This window comes from Helianthus annuus, chromosome 12, assembly GCF_002127325.2.
Source record: "Helianthus annuus cultivar XRQ/B chromosome 12, HanXRQr2.0-SUNRISE, whole genome shotgun sequence".
NCBI classification, from domain to species: Eukaryota; Viridiplantae; Streptophyta; class Magnoliopsida; order Asterales; family Asteraceae; genus Helianthus; species Helianthus annuus.
Window position 1 is genome coordinate 31,352,713 of NC_035444.2, and position 22,314 is coordinate 31,375,026.

Here is a 22,314-nt window from a genome sequence, read left to right on the forward strand (position 1 = left end):
ACCGAGACTGTTTTTGTCATTTCTAATTTTTTTATTTTTGAAGAAAGGGCCTCGATTTGGGCTTGTAAAGAGGTGCTTTCGTCGACCTTATGGGCGCCCGGGGCGATAGACTTATTTCCCCGGGGAGTGTGCCATTGAAAATTGGTTTGAGCAATTTCCTCAATTTGATTATATATTTCGTGTGGGCGTCGATTACCTAAAAGTCCCCCGGAGCTAGAATCAAGTGTCTGCCTAGTATGTGGCAACAATCCATTGTAGAAAGTGGATACTTGTTGCCATATTGCGAGGCCGTGATGGGGGCACTTGCGTAATAGCTCCTTGAACCTTTCCCAAGTTTCATATAAGGATTCCCCGTCCTCTTGTGAGTATGTATTAATTTCAGCCATTAATTTAGCAGTTTTAGAAGGAGGGAAATACTTATATAGAAATTTTTGGGCTAGTTCGTCCCAGGTGTTTACCGATCCAGCTGGGAGGGTGTTGAGCCAAGCTTTCGCTCGGTCTTTCAGTGAGAATGGAAACATACGGAGGCGGATGGCGTCGTTTGATGCCCCATTGATCCGAAAGGTATCACATATTTCTAAGAAATTAGTTATATGTAGATGGGGATCCTCGTCCGCAAGCCCGTGAAAGGTTGCGGAGTTTTGGAGCATTTGTATCAAGTGCGGTCGAAGTTCGAAGTTATTGGCTTCGACATTCGGGGCATTGATAGCGGCGCCTAGATTACCTACGGTGGGCCGTAAATAATCCATGAGGGTACGTTGGTCCGCCATTGGGGGTGGATCACCCGAAACCTTCTCTTGGTTTTTGGCTTTTAACCTTTTTCTGAGAAAGCGTTCGGGTTCTTCTAGCGGTTCTTTTATGTCTTTATTGGAACTGGAGCTCATACACTACGTGAGGATGGTGTCGGGTTCCAAGTCCTGCAATAAAAACAAAAAAGGATGTCGGTCAGAAGGTTCACCACGGCCCCGTGTTGAGCGAACACGGCCCCGTGGTCGGAAATACAGTGATTGTTTTCCAGATCCCAGTTACTGGAAGTTGGACACGGCCCCGTGTTGCACCGGCACGGCCCCGTGGTCAGCCTTCTGTAACTTGAAAAACAAAAACTGCCAGTAACTTTGCTGAGCACGGCCCATGTCCGACCAGGCACGGCCCCGTGCTGAGCTCTGCAGAAGCTAAAAATCTAAGAAAAAATCCTAAAAAATTAAAGAAAAATAAAAATATGATTAGGCCGTTGATTCCTAACTTTCTTAAAATCCTTGTGTCCCCGGCAGCGGCGCCAAAAACTTGATGCGTGTTAGTGTATATATGTTTTTATATATATATTTAAGCCCTTTTTACACTTTTAGCCAAGTTTTAAATTTATAAAACACGATATTTACTAACACTAAACACACATATGGGCAAGTGCACCCATCGTGGACGTAGTATAGTGTTGGTAAGATACCGAGGTCGTCCAAGGACACAAGAGCTTTTAATACCGGTTTATCCTCAACGTCTAATCAAATAAAAAAGGTTAGAAAAATGTTTTAAACTAAGAAAAATAAAAACTAACTAAATGCTGAAAATAAATAAAAACAGATAGACAAGATGAATCACTTGGATCCGACACGTGTATTAGTATAACCTTTGATTATTTTCGCACTTTTGCACTTGTTTAAGAGATTATCTTAGTTATTGTAGTAGGCCCCTCTTTTGAAGGCGACGTTACCCTCAACCCAGTAGTTTGAGTCAGCAAGGATACAATCCTAAAGGGTCGGATTATTGAAAGATAATGAATTAAGTTATTAATGCAAATTATGGTAGGCCCCGCTTTTGGCGGCGACGTTACCCTCGGCTAAGTAGTCTGAGTCAGCAGGGATACAGTCCTAAATAGCCGGGTTATAGTATTAATAGTAGTTAACTTATGAGGGGGTCAAAGAGTTTGGATCCCCGCCATCCAATACCTCTGGGCATTGAAGGAGATCCTACTAAATTTGACCCAGGTCCCAAGCAGGACCTCTAAACGCTGAACAAGGGCAAGACCCTTACCAAACCGTTCCCTTAACCCCCGACCAGGTAGCCAACATACCTCCATATAGACCGTGGAGATATGAATGGTGAAAATCTTTTATTTTATATAGACAGTAAAATAACGCCAAGACACCACGGACAAACGATAAGGAAAGATCACCTTCAACATAAGTAACTAGTTATTAAAGTCATTAATACAAAACCAAATAAAAAGTGCAAAAGATTAAAAATAAAAAGTATTATACTAAACACTTGTCTTCACCAAGTGATGTAAGAGACTTAGGCAAACATGGCCTTGATTGTCAAGAACTCTTACGATCAATCTTGGATCCCGAGACGACTCACACACTCTATGATGGACAATGGATGATGGTGGTGGATGATGGTGTTATGGTGGTGCTGGGTGGTGGATGAAGTGTGAGAGAGGTGGTGTGCCAAGGGATGAGAGAGAATGAAGCCAAGCTCCTCTATTTATAGGCTGAACAGAAGGCTGGACAAGGCCCCGTGCCCGCCTAACACTCTCTCTCTTCATTAATTGTAATTGCGAATTACAATTAATGCGCCTGCTGTACTTTCACCACGCCCCCGTGCTCGCTGGACACGGCCCCGTGGTGGGCAATGGAAGCTTCTACTGGTTTGTCTTTTCTGCTGCTTCCTGGGCACGCCCCCGTGTTCGCTGGACACGGGGCGTGTTCAGGCTCTGTTTCTTCCTTTTTGCTTTGGGAGGTGCCGTTGAGGGTCCGGGCAGTCTACTTTTGTTCCTTTTCTTGTATTTATGGTAGAATTAGTGGTCTTTTTGCTTCTTTTGTGATTTTGAGCTCATTTCATCCTGAAAATACAAAAGGAAGACAAAAACACTCTTTTTCCAACATTAGTACTTAAAAAGGGTTAGTTTTATGCCTTAATTGATGTGTTTTATATGTTGCATTTTACACACATCAGGAGGGTTTCGGTTATGGAGAGAGAGCCGATTGTGATGTTATGAGGGTTGTGTGATTCACTAAATTGTGTAACTGTCTAACTTGTGTAACCCTTAAACTCTCTAATAATCTCCTTATATATACACCCAAGAGGAAACCTAATTAGTTAATAAGGGTAATATGGTCCATCAACAATTACCAACTAATTATTAATAGGTTATTAATATATTTTGATCTATATAATATAAATGATTATAATGGCTACAAGATTAAATATTATAATAATAATATATTTAACCTCACATAAGAGTTAAGTTAATATCTTAGGAACCTATCTTTACTTCTATCTCAATATAGTGCATTTATAAATTTATTATATAAAAAGTTTGGTTGGTCGTGTAACACTAAATCCAACTTTTTTATGTGGGTTTAGGGTCAATGTTTTTCTATGTGTTTCAGGTCGATTTTTTATATCGATATTTTTTCTATGGGTGTAGTGGGACGATTTTGAATATTTTTGGACCACGATTAAGATGGAGAGGGAGGTAGTGACAATGATGGAATCAAATATGGTGATATTGGAAAATGAATAGTGACCGTAGATGAGGGCAAACAAACTTCTAACCTTTGTTAGTTGTGATGTAGCATGCCACATTTCGGTATAATATATTTGGACTACTTTTGTAAACTAGACTAAATTGTCAAAAATTACTGATATTCTGATAGGGTAAAACCCTAAAAGAGAAGAACTAGGAGAATATTTGGAGAAGATAGGAGAATTTCAAACTTCAAATCTGATTTCCTTCCTTCATATTATGTACATAAATAAGTAAATAACCCAAACAATTACATTAGACTCCCTAAACTACTAATAATTAGTAAAATACCCCTAAACTATTATTCTTCACGTAACAATACTTCCCCCTTAAAAGATTCTTGACCTCAAGAATCACAAAATAGAGAAAAAAATGCAGCATCCATGAGTTCTTTTGGGTCAACTCATTCCAGGGTGGACGCCATTCGGTTCTTCCGATTGCAATCGGAGAAATCCTAGCGATGTGCCATGGTGGGCGCCAATCATTTACGGAACTTGCCTTTGCCTTTAAACACGCACCAAAAAGATTGTTGTTAACAACGTCAATTATATCATCATCTGGAAGGGTATCAAACTTCCTACCATATTTGACATGAAGACCTTGACGAACAGGAACCGCATCACTGTTCGGAACCAGTAGGCCAACCTTAACAACATTGTATAGTCTAGTTTTGGGTTCTTCGCAAGCGCCATTAGCAAGGATTATACAAAGTGTGTCTCTATGTTTTCTTCCTTTATGAAGAACGGTGTCTTCATTGAAGGGCTGGAGCTTTTTCACTGTCTCATGTAGTGCAACAATGGAATTATCATTGTTAATATTTTCATCAACAACAATTATGTCTTTTGTCTTCCGAGTACCCGTCCGCGAATCATCGCTAAACAACCCTTTATCAGGGCCGCCTCCGCCGCCGTTAAAACTGCCACCGCTTGAATGCTCCTTGAGTGCTCGTAAGATCTCTTCTTGTTGTTTCATCGACTGTTCTTGTTGTTTCAACATGGCGGCTAGGGTTTCTTGGAGATTTGAGATTGCCTTGCCATGTTCTTTGAGAGTCCTGTCAATTTCTTGATTGCGAGTGTTAGTCATGGTAATCGAAAGTAATTCCGACCGGAGATCGGAACGGCTCTGATACCCTTGATAGGGTTAAACCCTAAAAGAGAAGAACTAGGAGAATATTTGGAGAAGATAGGAGAATTTCAAACTTCAAATCTGATTTCCTTCCTTCATATTATGTACATAAATAAGTAAATAACCCAAACAATTACATTAGACTCCCTAAACTACTAATAATCAGTAAAATACCCCTAAACTATTATTCTTCACGTAACATATTCAGTTAAAAACGTAAATAGTATGGTGGCAAAAAAGTCCTAACGACTTGGACTTGCGGGACTAAATATGAGTGTTTAGAACATACATAAATCCTAGGATTGTGAAAATGAAGGCACGTATTTTCTCTAAACACACACTCAAACATTGTCTTTTTTGTGGAGGAAACAAGATCAAGGGAGAAGAAGAGAATTGTAGCTCTAGACTGAAGTTATTAATTAGGTCATTATACAAGTTCTAACATTCCAAAGTGATTAGCATCATCTAAATATTATTGGTGCGTATTTGTAGTCAGTAGCCATCAATTCCACTTATTTAGTGAATACGAGATACGAACTAAGCTTGCACTACTAGAAATTGATGGTTTCAGATGTACTTGATACCTTAGATTCATCATATATGATGATTTAAGTTGTTAGAAACTATTAACTTCAAGGGTGTAATGCAATCGAAATTTTGGGTTATGAGTTGTTGTTTTAGAGCCTTTAACTAATAAGTTAAATTTATTTTGCCATAGATTTATCAAGGGAATTGCTCCAACTCTCGATTGGTAGGGTTTTGACTAGTTAAGACACTTCTAGTCATACGTTTCCTTAATCTTTGAGACACTCCGTAAAGATAATTAGTTTAAACATATTTTAAATAAACCTAATCCCGAAATATTTTACAGGTCACCTTATGCTAACATAATTTTGTTTTAGAGCCTTTAACTAATAAGTTAAATTTGTAAATGCCAATGTTACATGTTTGTAGTATGTGTAATAAATAAGGGGTTAATATGTAAATAATAGAAGTAGAGGGATCAATAGTGTTGTTGTTAGTTAGTCAGTTAGTTCAGCAGTTAGGGTTAAATACTGTTGTAACAGATTGTATTAGTTAGTTTGGAAATGAATTGAGCTTACTCTCTCTCTTACGATTCTTGTTCGATTCTACTTCTAACATTGGTATCAGAGCTACCGATTCTCGGAGCTCGATTGATTCAATTTGATTCACTGCAAATTCATTCGATTCGTTCAAAGAAGAATTAATCATTTGTTCGATTAATTCTGGTTCATTTGTTTCTAATTGGAATCAATCATTGTTCGATTGATTCCTATCAGGCGTATTTGTTCGATTGATCTGTTTGTGTATGTTGACAAGGCATCAAACGATGGAAAGATTGGAAAAGTTCTGTCAAGAACACGCGACCACAATTGGAACTCAACAAGCGGTTTTAGAGCAGAATTCACAAGCTATTTTGCTGTTACAAACGAGTATGACGAGTCTGGTTACACAAATGGCGGAGATTAATGAGAAGATTGATCGTATGGCTACCGAAAGGGGAGGTCATCATGATCAAAGGTTGGTTCGTACTGGAAGGTTGGACTTCCCTAAGTTCAATGGGGAGGAAGTTGAAGGATGGATTATCCGTTGCAATCATTTCTTTGCTGTGGACAGAACTCCAGATGTAGCAAAGGTCCATTATGCAGTCATCAACCTAGAGGGTGCAGCATTAGAGTGGCATCAAGGGTATTTTGACAGTCAAGATCGTGACATTGAAGATATCACATGGGAAGAATATTGCAGATCTATCGAAAACAGATTTTCAGAAAGGTTGTCACAAGATCCTATGGAGGAGTTGAAGAACCTTCATCAAACAGGTACCCTACAAGAATACACTAGAGATTTTGATACATTGTTGAATAGGGTAAAATTGACAGATGAGTATGCTGCAAGTTTGTTTGTGGGGGGGTTAAAACCAGAGGTTAGATGCTTGGTTAAGATCTTTAAACCGAAATGTATGAGGGATGCTATAGCCATGGCAAAACAACAGTCAGTGGTTTATTCTACCCTATTTGGGGATAAGGACACTAAGAAAAGTAATTGGACTGGGAACAGTAATAACACATCAGTCAAAAGTAGTAGCATGGCTTCTACCAGTGGTACTAAAGCAGTGGTAAATCCTGTGAACACTTTAGCTTTATTACCTACACCACCTGCAAGTAAAATGGTAAAAAATGTTAAAAAAGTCCCTGCAAGAGTGGCTGAGGAAAAAAGAGCAAGGGGTGAATGTTTTTGGTGTAGCGAGAAATATACTCCTACTCACAACTGCAAGTATAAACAGTTGTATGTGTTGGAACTTTTTGATGATGGAGAAGAGGAAGAAAAGATTGAGGAGTCACAGGTGGAAATTCAGGAATCGAACCTAGATGCCCAACTCTCTATTCATGCATTATTAGGGGTTACTTCTTTTTCAACAATGAGGGTAGTTGGAACAATTGGAACCAGGCAATTGCAAATTCTAATTGATTCTGGGTCTACTCATAATTTTGTTGATTCGAAATTAGCAACAAAATTACAATGTCATACTAGGGAACTACCACTCATGAAGGTGAAAGTAGCAAATGGAAAGGCCTTAGAATGTAATCAGTTATGCAAGGACTTCCAATGGTTGATGCAGGGGAGTTGGTTTAAAACTGATGTTTTCTTACTACCCTTGGACAATTATGACATGGTTCTTGGAGTACAATGGTTGCAATCATTAGATGATATTGTATGGAACTTCAAAGAGCTCACTATGCAGTTTTTGGTAGGCTCAAAATCAATTAAGTTGAAAGGGGTGACTCAAGATGGGGTAGCATTATGTTCCTTGGAAAAACTGTCAAGTTTATTAATGCAGCCTGGTGATCATATGAAAGTGCAAATGTTTAGTATGCAAATGGAGGGAACTGATACGTTCCATCACCAAGCTAAAGTACAAGAACAAGTGCATGATGTCAGAATTAATGAGTTGTTGCAAGAGTATCAAGATGTGTTTCAAATACCTAAGTCTTTACCACCTGATAGACAGTTTAATCACAGAATTCAGCTAAAGGATGAAGCAATTACCGTTAATCAAAAAGCTTACCGATACCCTATGGGACAGAAAAACATAATTGAAAAGATGGTACAAGAGATGTTAGACATGGGCATAATACGACAAAGTGTTAGTGCTTTTGCTTCTCCAGTAGTTCTGGTAAAGAAGAAAGATGGAAGTTGGAGACTCTGTGTAGACTATCGGAAATTAAATGATCATACGGTTAAAAATCGCTTTCCCATTCCATTAATTGAAGAGCTATTAGAAGAGTTGGGGGGAGCTGAATTTTATTCGAAATTGGACTTACGTTCGGGGTATCATCAAGTGAGAATGTTCGAAGGGGACATCCACAAGACGGCTTTTAGAACCCACCAGGGGTTATTCGAGATCCTGGTCCTTCCCTTTGGGCTGACTAATGCTCCTGCAACGTTCCAGGCCTGGATGAATTCGGTGTTTAAAAAGTTGCTCAGGAAATCTGTATTAATTTTCTTTGATGATGTTCTCGTTTACAGCAAGACTATGGAACAGCATGTGGCTGACCTTAAAGAGGTACTACAGATTTTCAGAGATCAACAGTTGTATGCTAAAATGTCTAAATGTACTTTTGGTGGAAAACAAGTTGAATATTTGGGTCACATTATTTCTAAGGAAGGAGTTTCAACTGACCCTTCTAAAATTGAAGCAATACGGAATTGGCCACCACCTACTAATGTAAAGCAGTTGAGGGGGTTTCTCGGATTATCTGGGTATTATAGGCGTTTCATAGCCTCTTATGGCAGCTTAGCTAAACCCTTGACAGCATTGTTGCAGAAAGATGCTTTCTTTTGGACTGCTGAGTCTCAGCATGCATTTGATACATTGAAACATGCACTCAGCAATGCACCTGTGTTGGCTCTCCCTGATTGGTCCCAAGAATTCGTGGTAGAAACGGATGCAAGTTCAAAAGGATTGGGTGCTGTTCTCATGCAGAATAATCACCCTATTGCGTTTGTAAGTAAAGCTTTATCTGCTCGTCAATGTGCATTATCCGTTTATGAAAAAGAGCTTCTAGCCATTCTGTTAGCAGTCAAGCAGTGGCACCAGTACTTGATTATGCAACACTTTGTTATCAAGACGGATCAGAAAAGCTTGAAACATCTTTTAGAGCAGAAGATTACTACTCCGTTACAACATACTTGGCTGAGCAAACTAATGGGCTACGATTATCATATTATATATAAGAAAGGGTCTGAGAACAAAGCTGCAGATGCATTATCTCGTGTTCATGGGGCTACTCTATTTGCACTTGTTGTTTCGTCTTATGATCCACTGCTATTACAAAAGATACAAAAACATTGGGAAGAAGACTTGGTAGCTCAAAATTTGATTCAGCAGTTACAGCAGGGTATGGCAATTAAACATATGAAATGGGATGGTTCTGTTCTCACAAGAAAAAACAAGTTGTGGATTGGGGATAATGCTGAGCTTAAAAAGCTTATTCTGGATGTATGTCATAGTTCACCTTTGGGAGGCCATTCTGGTATGCAAGCTACTTTACAACGTTTTAAAGACATGTTCTTCTGGAAAAAGGCTTATAAAGACATCAAGAATTTGATTAAGCAATGCAGTACTTGTTTAAAAGCAAAATATGAAGCAATTGCTACACCAGGACTGCTGAATCCTTTACCTATTCCACAGTCAATTTTTACGGATGTGTCAATGGATTTTATCAGTGGTCTACCTAAATCAGGAGGGAAAGATGTGATTTTGGTGATTGTCGATCGTTTTACAAAATATGCTCATTTTTTGGCTTTAAAACATCCTTATTCAGCAGTCAAGGTAGCCCAATGTATGATGGATAATGTTTTCAAACTGCATGGATGTCCTGCTAGAATAGTTTCAGACCGAGATCCCTTGTTCATGAGCTTGTTTTGGAAAGAATTCTTAAGGTTGCAAGGAATTGACCAAGCATTATCCACTGCTTATCATCCTCAGTCTGATGGGCAGACTGAGGTAGTAAATAGGTGCTTGGAAACGTACTTGAGGTGTATGGTTATGGATGAACCTCAGTCATGGGTAAGATGGTTACCACTAGCTGAGTGGTGGTACAACACAACCTGGCATTCTGCCATTAAGATGTCTCCCTTCAAAGCTTTATACGGCAGAGATGCTCCTATTCACTTTCCATACATTCCTTGCGATACTAATGTTCAGGCTCTGGAAGATTGGCTTAAGGAAAGAGAATCTATGTTGGGAATTTTAAAAGACTCTTTGAACAAGGCAAGAAATCGCATGAAGCAATTTGCAGATAGACACAGAAGTGAAAGACAGTTTAATGAAGGTGATTGGGTCTATTTGAAGCTTCAACCACATGTTCAAACATCCCTTAGGAAGCATAAATACTCAAAGCTCACACAAAAATACTTTGGTCCTTTCTTGGTGATTAAAAAGGTAGGTACTGCAGCTTATACTTTAGATTTACCAAGTGGGTCCCAAATTCATCCTACTTTCCATGTTTCACTACTCAAGAAAGCTGAAGGACCGGGAGATATTGTGTGTCCATTACCAAAGGAGGGTTCTTCCACTATGCAGCCTTTAGCTATTTTAGAGAGAAAATTGGTTAAAAAAGGAAGGCGTGCAGGAGTGCAGTTCTTAATTCAATGGTCCAACTTGCCATTACATGATGCCACTTGGGTGGACGCTGATGAGTTTAGGGTCAGATTCCCAGACTTTCAAATTGATTCTTGAGGACAAGAATTTTTAGAGGAGGGAGTATTGTTACATGTTTGTAGTATGTGTAATAAATAAGGGGTTAATATGTAAATAATAGAAGTAGAGGGATCAATAGTGTTGTTGTTAGTTAGTCAGTTAGTTCAGCAGTTAGGGTTAAATACTGTTGTAACAGATTGTATTAGTTAGTTTGGAAATGAATTGAGCTTACTCTCTCTCTTACGATTCTTGTTCGATTCTACTTCTAACAGCCAATTACAGAAATGTAATTACTGATATATCAATTAAATAACGAAAAAGAAATAAAACACGCCTCACAAGTGAAAGTCACAATCTTTCTTGGCGTACTTGGGCTTCGGCCCATGCAGAGGCGTCTCTGAGAATTCACGTACCTCGTTCGAGATTGAAAAAATGTGTCCTTCTGTTATGTTTTGTTATTATTTAAAAAAGATTAAATCAGTATTGGACTTAATAATCCTAATTGCATGTGGGCTAAATTCTAAACCATAAAAAATGATTTGTAAAGGGGCCTATATTGAAAGTGGTATATGTTTACTATTTAAAAAAATAACATATACGTATCGAATTTTTTTTAAATCGCATGCCCCTCGAATTCGTGGGCCTTGTACGAATGTCCTCCCCGCACACCATCAAAGCCTCCCATGGGCCCATGCTATGTTTAATAAACGTTGGCCTTTTTCTATACTTGTGTATTCAATAACCCAGTAGCATAGCAGGGGTGATCTGTGTGTGCTTGATCCAGTGAGCACACCTTCACTCGCAGCCCATTTATAAGGTTTACACCCAACGTCCATGAACAGTGGTGCAAAGTTTTGATTTAACAAGTTTTATACACTTCTATTATTATTGAGAACTTTAAACGGATGACTATTTAAAGACAACTTTCATTTTCGTTTTACTATTATGCTAGAGGGTGTGGTATAAAGCCCCTAAGGGCTTTATCACGTCACGTCAGCGTCACATCAACGCCATGTCACACATGGGGCTTTAAAACCTCTTCCTTTAACTTGCAGGGTGTGGTATAAAGCCTCCATATTAAACAAAATTAAAAAAAAAATTATTGGTTGAAAAGAGGTGGGCCCCACCCAAGGCCAGCCCTGGGGGTGGGCGGGGAGGACCATCGGCCAGGGCCCGATATTTCAATGGGCACATTTTTTATGAAAAAAACCCGATATGTATATGTAAAATATTTTTTTAATAGGGTACATCTATACAAACATCAACATAGGCCCCCCTTACAAAACTATCTTATGATTTAGATTAGTTATTAACCCCTTTGGCATTAGGTTTAGACCTTTAGTGAGCCCAATACCCAATTTCGTTAAGGCCTAAGGGCACATTTTTTCGAGCTCGAACAGGGTATACGAATTCTCAGAGCCGACCCTGACCCCACCTGCACCCCCCCCCCCTTTCTTCCGTTAACACAATGGCATGGAGAAGGATGGCGCCCCCCTTTTATTTGCTCGGTGTGGATGATGGCGCCCCGGAGACGCTATGGAGGCTGAGGTGGCGGGTGCATTGTATTTAACTTATATGTCTTACATTTTTATATATATATGAAGCTATTATCTTAAACGCCTAAAACTCATATAAATATGTCTATGAAGCAACTATAAGCCAATCTATATATATTAATAAATGAAAAGGATTTGGGCCATGTGTCATGTGATGGTGGAACCATTTGGTGACGTGGCATGTTATGGAGAAAGATTTAGGTGGGAAGCAATGTTATGCATCCATTTAAGTGGGACACGGGATCCAGCATTAATTCGGGTCGGATATTTGGGTTTTTAACGCACAGATTTAATCATTTGGATCATATAAAAACTTATGTCTCAATTGAAACCCTAGCCTCCCTCACAATCATCTCTACTGGATTCATCATCTTCTCCAAACAATTCAACAAGGTACACTCCTTGACAAACCCTAGATATCAACACGTCTGTTCTTCTTCTACGTTGATTCATCATCCATTATTTATCGGTATTGTCTTTGTCCATCAATTTGTACAGCTTGATGATGTATGGGTGAAGTTTCATTTAATTAGGGTTTATTTTTTGTACAATCTCAATTGAAGATCGAGTATTTCAATAATCAAGTTTCCATTCTCTCTCTTAAAACCCTAATTGATTCAGTCGTTTTTCTCTCTGCAGGAAGAGAGATGTGATCTTCATCATTGTCATGGCTGGAGGACGGTTGCGACCACCGATGGGATCCCCATCAATGATGTTACAGATTCAGTGATCTAAAATCGTTATTTCCACGATTGTGATACAGAATTGAAGAACGGATCAATCTTTATTTGTTATTGAAACCCTAACTTTCGAAAAGCGATTTTGATTCCATCGATCTTGCCTAAATCCCATTTACGATTTCTGGTTCAAGCTATCTTTTCTAAACAATTTTGAAAATCGAAGGTATGTTTTTTTGATTTCTTCATCATCTATTTTAGATTTGTTTTGTGATTCGTTCATCTAGGATAATTCCATTTGGTCTCAATTGATTGATCTTCCGGTGTTTCGTGGCAAGTTTGTTTCTGGTAGGATTGCAACGTTGAGTTCGGCTTTTGAAAAGGATTGGATGACAGAGGAGACAATAGTTGATGTTCCTTGGGAATGGGCTATTACCAGTGAACCAAAGTTGTGGTTTGTTCTCATTACTTTGTGACCTGGTGTTTTTTTTTTTTTTTATAGGGATGCCATTATTTTTTTAACATTATGTTTACCTTTTTTTAATTTTTTTGAAGGATGTGGATTTGATAAAATTTTCAAATAGAGAACTAGCCATGGGAATTTTAAATGCTCTTAATGGAATATATAGAATGAGAGTGAGAAAATTCAATTCCATGTTATAGTCATGGATTATATTGCAATCGTTGTTGATATTCCTCCATTTTCCTTCTTTTATTTAGTTTATACATCTCAATGTTAAATCAAATTATATATTTATTACTTTTAGATTTTTTTTTTGTTTTCTTAATTTGACCAGGGGATCCTACAGTATGTGGCCTTGTGTTTAATCCTCTGAAGGCATTGACTTCGAGCTCTTTGTTTTCTTTCAACGAGGTATATATTTATGTCATACAGACTGTGTTAAATGGTGTTGGATTCATATAATTTACAAATGTACATATAAGTTCTGTTTATACAGGGCAGCTCTTTACCAAATAGTGTAAAGTGATTATATGGCTCCTGAAGTTATAAAACACAACTATGGCTCAGAGGTTGATGTATGGAGTGCATGAGCTATCATGTACATTTTGATTTGTGGTGGTTTGTCGTTTTGGGCAGGTATGATTCTTTGTTTTAATCATTCTTGACGATTTTACTTTCTTAAGGGGTGTTCGGATTTGTGTTTTGAAAATGATTATCTGATTATTACAATGTAGAATAATGATGGATAATGGTAGAAGGTGCCAAAACGAAATCCAACAACAAAACAAGAAGGTTAGCGAATTTTTAATGCTGGTCGGAACAGTTTGTACCTTTGGTTGATTTTGATCGACAACTACCAACAAGTCCTTTTAGGCATTGATTTTGCGACAAGGTGAGGGTGTAAGGCATTGGTTTTTTTATTTATTTGCTTATATATATTGTTCAAGATGAATATTTTGAATGGATTGTTGCAAACCAAATAAGCCTTCTTGAGGTCATGGCATCTACTTGATCTCCCCACTTGGTTTTCTTCGCAACTGCTTACCTAATATATATTTATGAAAAAAAAATTGTTTTGAAAATAAGCAGGTTAATGTCTAATTTTCAGAGACATTTATGATTTTTTGTATAAAATGTATAGAGCACCCTTTAGATAACAGTTAATATTTGAAAGTACAAACCACATGTTTTTTTATTGTTTTCTTACTGTATGTTTGCAGATAGGCACCTTAAAAGAAATTCAAAGAGTGTATGACGGCTCATGCTTGACATTTTGATCGTTATCCTGAGGTACATACTATTACCACTTTCTTTAAGTATGATTGTACATTTATACTAAAACTATGATTTTGGCAACTAAAAACTTATTTATTATAGACCGACATGAAAGTTTTCTTTTTAATTATTGGATACAAAGTGTTTTTGTAGGGTGTGTTTGGATGTGATGATGAGATATTGATTATTTAATGATCAAACTAAAAAATGGCTATAAAAAATGTCTTGGAACGTGATTTCACAATTTGCAGTTACATAAACAGATACCCAAATGTTTTTACTTTTTAGTATTTGGTAAATTCAAACTATTTAAAATTAATAGATTAATTTACCAAAAAAATAAGTAAAAAAGATGTGATTTAGCTTAATTTCATTATTATGCAAAAAAATTACGAGTTTTTTAGTCAATTTGACTTTTGGCAAAAGGAAACTGTGATAATTGCTTTGTCTTTGGTCAAATTGTGTGATTTGCTTAAACTTTTTTTTTTCTACTAAACAAGGAAAGTTGACTCTCACCAAACCGAGTGACTTAATTTTGTTTCTTTGCAGACTATATGAGCCAACAATTCGATATCGATGAGAATATGCGAGTTGTGCTGATTGACAGGCTCATTGAGGTAACTTCTTTTGTCAGTTAGATTATGTAGTTTTTATTTTCATACTTATAACATTAAATTTTGTTCAGAATATCAGTCATCAGTTCATACCAAGTAATCTTGTATCCGTTCATATGTTGTGCGGCATGTTGTTATCTTTACCCCTCAAACGTATAGGTGTATGTGAGGTTTTTAAAACAATTAATACATCATGAGTATGAAAGAAGTTATAAAGAATCTGGATGCGCTTCCGAGTGCTAAAGATCATTTGTTACAGAAAACACATTCAAGTGTTGTTTGTAAGTTTATTTGATGCTAAAATTCATTGATGTTTGTTTGAAGGTTTTCCAGTGAGTGTGGATTTGCGCAAACAAAGTGCATTTTGTATATTACTAGGTTATAACCCGCGAACTTCGCGGGTAGAAAAAATTACTTTATATTAATCGAACTATGTCATTAAATAAAATAAAAAGACATGTTTTCAAACGTAATTTTGTTTTATAATTGTTTTGAATTGAAAGTTGTAGTCAATTAAGGTTGTTAGTAGGGTCAACATTTTTGAACAAAAACATAGATCAAGTACCCTTTGATATTAATGCTCAACTCTGTAATAAGATTTTAAAAAATACGATCAATACGAAGGGTTTACATCACGACAACGCAAACCCTACTGTTTGCTCATGAAGACTGGTAAACAGTTGGGTTTGCGTTGTCGTGATGTAAACCCTTCGTATTGATTGTATTTTTTAAAATCTTATTACAGAGTTGAGCATTAATATCAAAGGGTACTTGATCTCTATTTTTGTTCACAAATGTTGACCCTACTAACAACCCTAATGACTACAACTTTCAATTCAAAACAATTATAAAACAAAATTACGTTTGAAAACATGTCTTTTTATTTTATTTAATGACATAGTTCGATTAATATAAAGTAATTTTTTCTATCCGCGAAGTTCGCGGGTTATAACCTAGTACATATACATACATGAGTTTTAGGAGGAAGGTTGCGTGCAATAGTTAGACACACTAATGCATTAAGGAGGGATGCTCACGTAATCAGATAAAATTGCAACACTGAAGTTAGAGGCCTTGTGGCTTGTAGAACAATACACACTATTAAAATCAATGTTTTAAAAACCGATAAATACTGGCCGGTTATATAGGTATTATCGTTTCCAGATGTAAATCCGGTACGAAACACCCCGGTAAATAAGTGAAACGGCATAAGGTTTGTACCGGTGATAAAATCTGGTATACCGGTTTAAAACGAAATACCGGTACCGGCCCAAGGTTATTTTAGTTTGGGTTGTTACTTATTTTTATTATATATGTTACTTATCTTACGTAATTTTAATGTATTATGATTATTCGTAACTAAAAGTTTTTATTTAATATTGTATGAAACGAAAATAGTTATCCTCTATTTGATGATGATGACGATAATAGTGAATTTCATCTTTTATGTGATCATGAACTTGATGTATTCAATAATCAAATGTCTCGTACACTTTCATTTAAAATAGCTTTTTGAAAAATTGAATGATTTTTTATTATCTTTTGGATTATTTTTTTTTATACATTTACTTTTGGATCATCTTTTAGTATGTAATCATACATTTTTGGATTAACTTTTGAGTTGATGTTATAATTCATAAAATTATAGAGTTAGCTAGTCACACCGGTTGAACCACTTGATACAACCTAGTTCAACCGGTTAAACCAATTTTTAGCTTAATCCGATGTAATTTAAAAATCGGTTTTTAAGACATTGATTAAAATTGAGTTAGACACAATTTAATAATATACAGGCGGCACACTGTTCTAATCAACAATGTCTTAAAACATTTTTAAAAATATCGTTTGCTATATTACTAAAGTTAATGATAGTAAAATTGTCGATCTTATAATTTTAAAAAATAAACAAAATATGTTGAAAGATATCAAAGACACAATTTGATAGTACTTTATGAAGAGCATCTACATCTCTATAATTACATTAAAAATCATTATATTTCTCTCTTATTTTCAATTAAATTATATTTTTTATACCTTTATCATTACATTTTTATCTCCTCTACTCACAATCATTTTTTAAAAATATTAAGAAAACTTAAGTGGTGAACAATGTTTTTTTTTTTTTTTTTTCATATTTACATATGAATAGTAACATTTTTTCTCTTATCCACTCACAACTCCCCATAACCACTATCTATAATATAAAGGAGTCTCTCACAGAATTTGATGGATAAGATGTGAATGCTCTAATGGCCAATGATGACCAGACCAACTGATCAGAGGTGGGAACGTTTACCTTCTGGTGTTTTTGCCCAGGTCCCAAGTTTGAATCCGGGCCGTTGGGTACGTAACTCCTTGCACGCGGTTGCCTCTCAACGGATCGAACGAGGCTTGTGTGTTGTTTGGTGCAGTCGTTTTAGTTGTCCAAAAAAAGTACTTTATTAATGAAAAAAATTGATATTGATATTAATTAACCTTTTCTTTTTTATGAATCTGATGTTCTAATTCTAGTATATATTGATACACCATTACTTAAAGTGAAAAGGACTACAGCCAACGGGCATCGTATCTTTTTCCAATCTCACAATCTCATTTTGTCCTTTTAATCTTGCTCATTCACCAAAAAATACAGGGGACCAACTAAAAAACCTTTCTAAAAATATATATATACCTAAAAAATTCTATATAAGTAAATTTTATTTTTATAAAACCGGGGGTCGAAAACGTATATACCTAAAAAAATCTATGCGAAACGTACATACGTACACTACTGAGTGAAAAGTTCGCCCCCTGAAAGCATGCCGCATTTAAAAGTGTCAAGTGTGAGGTGTGTAGCCGTATATATAAACTTTACCACAAACATTATAAATAGATTCGGGGGTGTTCAACATAAAGAAGGTTTTATATTTTGTGTTTGTTACACGGTGTTTAGTGTCTAATTCGATTAGTTTTGACGAAAATTTCAACCGAACCGCTTACTGCGGTCTTGATTAAAAAAAAACAATTGAACTATATATTTCTGTGCTTGTTTTCACAGTTTTAGGGTGTTAGGAGTGGGAGTCGGCAAAGATCGGCAAAAGAGTTCGCCACTCGGTAAACACCACCACCAACAATAGTTTACCACTCAAACTTTACCAAATCGGTGGTGGGTGCACGCTTTGGTGAGGGGGGTGTGTGTGTGGTGGGGTGGGGTCTATACAATCTCTCAACCAATCACACTCTTTTTTTTTTTTTTTTAAGTTTACCACTTCAGCAAATGTCTAAACCATTGCCAACACTTTTTAGCAAAGTTTAAACATTTTCACGTATTGCCGTGGCGCACTCTCATTGGTTGATTTTTTAGTTTGCCACTCTCAAGTGTTTAACCACTCCTAACACCCTTACGATCCGATGGTTTTGGATACTCTTTTCCCAAACATACATAATTTTGTATTAAGTTCTTTTCTTTAAAAAAGGATTGTTAAATATAATACACATACAAAACTATATATTTCTAACGCAAAAAAAAAAAATGTTAAACGCTTGGTTTCGAATTCCAAGCTTCAAATCAAACTATTCAAGCCGATCGTCTTGCTTCGGTTTCAATGGTTTGGTTGTATTAGAGATTTAGGAACACCCCTAGTGTGACAACCCAAATTTTTAAAGTCTGTGCGTGATCCTATGTTTCTCATTATTTCTCTTTTATGTCCTTTACGGTAATGAAGTTGTTTCACTCGTGAATTTATTTAACGTGCTGAATGAAAAACAAATTATGATTTTGCATGTTTGCGTGTTTAGTGGGGCACCTTTGGCATTAACCTGGTTATATTGTTGTTGGGCTGCCATTACTTGTAAATGACTTCGGCCCAATCTCGATTTCCTTTGAACTGTTTCTAGGCTTACTTCTCTTCGGCCCAATCCCCCACCACAACTAAACTCGGCCCAGCCTCCCCTATGTGTACGAAAATCATGTGCATCAATACATAACACATCGTAAACCCTATGTTTCCCTAAACCAGCGATGGCAACTGATCTCATTCAATCATCTCCTCTAGTTGAGCTCTTTGGTTAGTGGTTTCATACTTATTGAAATTCTTATTTGATGATCTTATTTATGTGTGTCCCTGATTAACAAAGTTGCATCGCATGTCTTGTAAACGTGAGATAATTACGTATGTTTCTTGCATCTTAAATTAATGTTTGGGGTTGCATACTATTAGAATCACTAATGGATACGGTATAAACGATAGATGATGTTGACAGAAAGCTTATAAACTGGATGTAAATGTTAGGGAATTGCTATGCATATGATAGAAAGAGTAGGGCCTCATATGATTAAACCTTGCGCGTTAATAAATGGATTTGATAAACTCCTATCAGTGTTTTGTAGGGCTAGCATATCGTGTATACCCGTACACGATAAGACACGACACGATACACGAAATCCCATACACGAACACGACACGATAACTTATCGTGTCCTTTTTTTGAAACACGAACACGACACGATATACACGAAAATTACCTGTTAATACCTGTTAGCACGACTGTTCGACTGTTATACACGAAAATTACCTGTTAATACCTGTTAACACGAACACGAGATGCTATCTGAGAGTTACAGAGGGAGTTTAGGGTTTTATTTTCTTTTAATTGAGTAAGGAATGAAAATAGAAAGGAATTAAGGAACTGACACGCACATGGCTGATGAGTTTTATTTAATTTAATTTCTTATCATGTACTAACGGGTATTAACAGGTAAACAGGTGTTTAACCTGTTTATACACGAAAATTAACAGGTAATCTCGTGTCTACCTGTTTGGTACACAATACGTGTTAAGGCCATACACGATACCTGTTAACTTCGTGTAGGTTCGTGTCGTGTATTCGTGTAAAATTGCCAGCCCTAGTGTTTTGCCATAAAAGGATAAGTTTGGCACGTGATGTTGATAATTTTGTGTATGGATGACATGATATTATTATACCTAGGTTAATGCAAATTAAAGTTGTCCACTAAATTCACCAAAATCCAAGCAACCAATTATGACATATCAATAGCTTTTAGGGGTCCAATACATTTGATGATAAGTGGTTAACCTTGAACAATGTGGCAGCCCATGTGAGTAGTATTGATCCAATCGAACTGTATGTGTATTCTAATGATGTTGTCGTTGAAAGTCAAGGGCATATGGGTATTAAATAATGCTATGATAGTTTGTGAAATTGTGTGAGTCTATGTGAATTGCATGCTGTGGTGTTTTGTTGTTGAGTTCGTATGGAACATCTTTAGAACCAATAACGTGTATGTAACTGGTGATATAATATTTTGTGTGTGAACCAAGTGGTGATGAAATACTGATTTATGTAATCGAATTAGGGGTATCATATTAGTGGCTGATGTAGGTGAATAAAGTAAGGGTTTCAGGTATAAATTCATGGTAATTATTCGCGAAAAAGATGATGTGTAAGTATGAATTGAAGTCAGTTTTGATGTGCATGGTGGGATCATTATGTTAACAAGCCATGGGAAACTAGGAAATTAGTTAGATTATACAAACTGTTATCATTCATTAGGATGAAACATTGAAATATTGGGCCGAGGGGGTTGAAGGCCCGCTTAGCTCCTTTCGAGCATGGCTGGGCTGCGTGACCTCGGGTAACCAGCCAAGCCCACACATTCGTGTTTAATGGATTCATTGTTTGGGCTTCACTCGTAACTGGGCCGCACTAGTATTGACAAAACAGGATATGTGTAATGTATGAACATAAGCTTTAATGTACGTGGACCTAAATAACAAGTGTTGGTTCATATGTTTGTATGTTAGTTGGGCCGCGGGGCCTGCTGGGTCATACCATCTCACCGGGCCCGAGCCGTTGGGTCATACACTTGTAAACGGGCTGCATAATTTATTGGGCTTCATGTTTTGGGACCGTGCATGGTAGTAAATTGCCATACGACATGATTAACTGATTGGACTAGTGTTCGGGATAATAAATGCCACTACTTGTATTTTGTGCACTATCTGATGAATACATGTGGAATGATACGTGCTGGATTTGTATGCAAACTGACTGTTATGTGCAAATATCATAGGGTTTGGTTGACCACTTGTGTTAAACGAGTAATTAATTCTACCGAGCAAACCAAGGTGAGTTCACTACTCTTGAGCATGCGTCCCGGTGGTTGGGATAAGTCTTTTGGGTAAAACTGGGATGTTGGATTATAATCTCACCCTATCATTCTTAAGTCCTATCTTTTGTGTTACCGGAGAGGTAACGGGTATTGGTTAGTAGCGCTACTTAGGTTTGGCGCCCTCACCTCGTACCGGAGAGGACGGGTGTGAGCTAATGACTCAGTCATGCCCAGTGCTTTGATAGGAGCACTGGGGAACGGGCAAAACATACATCAGGAGCCGTCTTGTTCAGTATCGAGATATTATCAACATTACTTTCGGAATTGCAAACAAACTGGATTAAACACTTGGTAACTAATGTTTTCGAAAAGCCGTGAACTCACCAGCGTTTTCTGATACACTTGTTGCATGCTCGCAGGTCGTTAGATGTCTTGGATTGGAACTTGCAGTCCGGAATAGCTGGAGTGGTCATGGGTCAACTGGAGGGAGCCATGTGTTTAAAGTTTAACTTTGGTTTACTATTTGCTTCCGCTGAACATGTGGTTTTCATTTAAACTCGTTAACGGTATATTTCATTAATAATTGAGGATTTTATTTTGAAACTTGTATGGGTTCAAGGTAATTAGTGGCTCGTTGTTGGTACGTCACACGCCTAACAGGGACATTTCCTAGGTGGTATTTTGGGGGTGTGACATCTAGTTTGTTGTTCATGTAGGCCTGTAAAAGAACCGAACGTTCATGAAATGTTCATGAACTTGTTCGGCTGGAAGTCCGTTTATGTTCGTTTATTAATAAATGAACGAACACGAACATAAAAGTTTGTTCGTTTAACTAATTGAACGAACATGAACACACCTTGTGTTTATTCATTTATGTTCATGGACATTCGTTCATTTATGTTCGTGGATGTTCGCTTATTTACGTTTGTTTATGTTCATTTAATTTTTAGTAAATACATAAATAGTTATATTTTTATAAATATTAGGTTTTCTAACTACTTATATAAATGTAACTCTTTAGTATATCTATGAACCCTATTTTAGATGTGTTTTTGGATGAACTGTAATATGTTAGACTTGTTGTTCAATCATGCTAATTTATGCTTGTTTCTGTTTATTCAAATACATTCACTTAAATTTTTGTGTTTATGTTCGTTTGTGTTCGTTAATGTTCGTGAACTGTTCGTTTAGGCTATAAACGAACGAACATAAACGAACAAGAACATGCTCGATTTCTTAAT

The 22,314-nt window shown here is 36.9% G+C and overlaps 1 long non-coding RNA gene and 1 other non-coding gene across 18 annotated transcripts; both read left to right on the top strand.

Moving 5' to 3' along the window:
• The first annotated feature begins 285 nt into the window (after positions 1-285).
• Positions 286-392, top strand: LOC118485247. The gene has a single exon (XR_004875552.1). It is a non-coding gene; the product is annotated as a small nucleolar RNA R71 (small nucleolar RNA).
• Positions 393-12,201: 11,809 nt separating this feature from the next.
• On the top strand, positions 12,202-21,636 carry LOC110894552. 17 transcript variants are annotated; one of them, XR_004874706.1, is made up of 9 exons: positions 12,202-12,325; positions 12,572-13,063; positions 13,165-13,483; positions 13,569-13,708; positions 13,807-13,964; positions 14,293-14,362; positions 14,897-14,964; positions 21,035-21,089; positions 21,493-21,636. It is a non-coding gene; the product is annotated as an uncharacterized LOC110894552 (long non-coding RNA). The 17 variants fall into 17 exon arrangements; XR_004874707.1 differs by lacking the exons at positions 21,035-21,089; positions 21,493-21,636 and adding an exon at positions 15,286-15,612; XR_004874701.1 differs by lacking the exons at positions 21,035-21,089; positions 21,493-21,636 and adding an exon at positions 15,033-15,224.
• Positions 21,637-22,314: the final 678 nt, after the last annotated feature.